Here is a 3,202-nt window from a genome sequence, read left to right on the forward strand (position 1 = left end):
ATATCACACACATAGGAATATAAATATCTATGTAATGTATTTTACACCCATCCCTGCAATTGCCTGATTATGGAATTTTTTTTTTCAATTAGTGTGCTGGACTTTAATCTGTATTAGGTTTGTTTGCCTAAAATATCTTGGGAGATATACTTCAACAAACAACAACAAAGCTAGTGGAGATGACAGTATTCCAGCTGAGTTATTTAAAATACTAAAAGATGATGGTGTTAAAGTGCTGCACTCAATATGCCAGCAAGTCTGGAAAACACAACAGTGCCACGGGATTGGAAAAGGTCAGTTTATGTTCCAATTCCAAAGAAGGGCAATGCCAAAGAATGTTCAAACTATCGCACAATTGCACTCATTTCGCATGCTAGCAAGGTTATGCTCAAAATCCTACAAGCTAGGCTTCAGCAATACATGAACCGAGAACTACCGGATGTGCAAGCTGGGTTTCGAAGAGGCAGAGGAACTAGAGATCAAATCGCCAACATTCGCTGGATCATGGAGAAAGCACGAGAGTTCCAGAAAAATATCTACTTCTGCTTCATTGACTATGCAAAAGCCTTTGATTGTGTGGATCACAACAAACTGTGGCAAATTCTTAAAGAGATGGGAGTACCAGACCACCTTACCTGTCTCCTGAGAAATCTGTATGCGGGCCAAGAAGCAACAGTTAGAACCGGTCATGGAACAACCGATTGGTTCAAAATAGGGAAAGGTGTACAACAAGGCTGTAAACTGTCACCCTGCTTATTTAACCTATATGCAGAGTACATCATGAGAAATGCCAGGCTGGAAGAATCACAAGCTGGAATTAAGATTGCAGGGAGAATCATCAACAACCTCAGATATGCAGACGATACCACCCTAATGGTAGAAAGTGAAGAAGAACTAAAGAGCCTCTTGATGAGGGTGAAAGAAGAGAGTGCGAAAGCTGGCTTGAAACTCAACATTAAAAAAACTAAGATCATGGCATCTGGACCCATCAATTCCTGGCAAATAGAAGGGGTAGAAATGGAAGCAGTAACAGACTTCATTTATTTGGGCTCCAAGATCACTGCAGACAGAGACTGCAGCCATGAAATTAAAAGACTCTTGCTCCTTGGGAGGAAAGCTATGGCAAGCCGAGATAGCATATTAAAAAGCAGAGACGTCACCTTGCCGATAAAGATCCGCATAGTCAAAGCTATGGTTTTTCCAGTAGTAATGTATGGCTGTGAGAGCTGGACCATAAAGAAGGCTGAGCGCTGAAGAATTGATGCCTTTGAACTGTGGTGCTGGAGAAGACTTGAGAGTCCCCTGGACTGCTAGGAGGTCAAACCAGTCAATCTTAAAGGAAATCAACCCTGATTGCTCATTGGAAGGATCGATAATGGAGCTCAAGCTCAGATACTTTGGTCACCTAATGCGAAGAGAGATCTCTTTGGAGAAGACCCTGATGCTGGGAAAGATTGAAGGCAAAAGGAGAAGAGGACGGCAGAGGATGAGATGGTTAGATAGCATCACTGAAGCAATGAGCATGAAACTGAGCCAACTCAGGGAGGCAGTGAAGGACAGGAAGGCCTGGCGCAATATGGTTCATGGGGTCACAAAGAGTCAGACACAACTTAACGACTAAACAACAACAAATACTTCAACATGGTAACTTACTGTAGTAGGGAGAAAGCTTATTTACATATATTATCCATATGATCATTTTTAAAATAATAAAAGTGAATCAGGTAATGGCTTATGATTTTCAAGGCGTCACCTTCAAAGTAGGAAGACAAGGGGAGTTGTGTGTTTAATTAGACAATTTAATTTTTAGATTTGAATATCAGTCTCAAGCACATATGGAATTTTAGTTTTCATCCAGCAGAGGACGCTGTCTGAAATCTTTCAGTCCCTTTTAAAAACTGAGTTCTGGTTACTGAGAAAAAAGTTTACAGTAAAGTGTGAAATATATTCACAGCACTGGAATAGCTTTATTTTCCTAAACCATTTCACATATTGTGCTTGGATTTTGGTGTTTTACTATATAAAATTTGACTTTCCTGATTTTTAGAGCATTTCTTCTTTCAAGACGCTACTTTTTTCCCTAACAGGAGGAAAGGGACAGCAGAAATGGGAACATTATGCTGTAATTAGGGAAGGATTGTGATATATATTTAAGGAGTGGAAAAAAAGGAAAAGGCTAAGAAAACAAATCAATGGATCATTGAACAAATCAACCCACAATTCGCACTAGAGGCACAAATGACCGGGCTCACATTATCCTACTTAGGACACGTTATGCGAAGACTCAGCTCTCTGGAGGAGGCTCTAATGCTGGGAAAGGTGGAAGGAAAGAGAAGAGGATGACCAGTAGGTGGATGGACTAACTGTGTAAACAGGTGCACCAGTGGAGGACCTGAACGACCAGTTTAGGGACAGAACATTATAGAGAGAAATCTGTGTGCTCGCTAAGAGTCGACAGTGACTTGATGGCACATGATCAATCAGTGATTTTCACAGCTGACTGTTAGGTAGATAGTCCATAGATAAATCTGTCTAGGGGCATATTCAGCAGCCATTCACCACAACAGTATGGTAGGCTGAAAGGGCTAAAATGTGTCTGACTAATTTATGGTTCACCTTGAAATGCAGTGCAGGTGGATTCATTTATCCCTGCAATTTTTTCTAGTTAGCAGATGTTTCTTTTTCTTTTACAAATTTCTTTGTACGACATCACAATGTACGTGTAATTTGATTTTTATTTTTTTATGAGAAAATGCGAACAAAAGTCACCTACAACTGCTGGGAAAGGACAAAATGTGAGCCAGGAGAAATACGGGCACATTCAGAAGTATTTCCTGTTCGCGGTCAGTGAGGTTAACCGCCCATATACAAGTGTCTGTGGGAATGCGACCTAACGGGTGATTTGCACAAAGGGAAAGCCGCTAATCCGGAGAAACCGACTGGACCTCTGAGCAAACCTACTCGCGAAAAGCTCCCGTCCCTCCCAGCACTAAGCCAGCAGCAGCCTCCACTATCCACATCCCCCAGAGCTGCCTTCGGATCGCGACCTCAATTCCCGTCATGCAACGCTCTCCCAGACGGCAGCCTCCATCCCGAGGGATTGCCTTCCTGCGCACTCGGGGCTGGCCTCTGGATGCGTTTTGCTGGGAGGCCAGTGGTCGCAAAGTCCGCCAATCACGCGCCTGCCCCGCCTCTGGTGTGT

The sequence above is a fragment of the Python bivittatus genome, unplaced genomic scaffold (genome assembly GCF_059951505.1).
Source record: "Python bivittatus isolate LINGU-HERP-01145 unplaced genomic scaffold, Pbiv_v1 ctg000480_np1212, whole genome shotgun sequence".
NCBI classification, from domain to species: Eukaryota; Metazoa; Chordata; class Lepidosauria; order Squamata; family Pythonidae; genus Python; species Python bivittatus.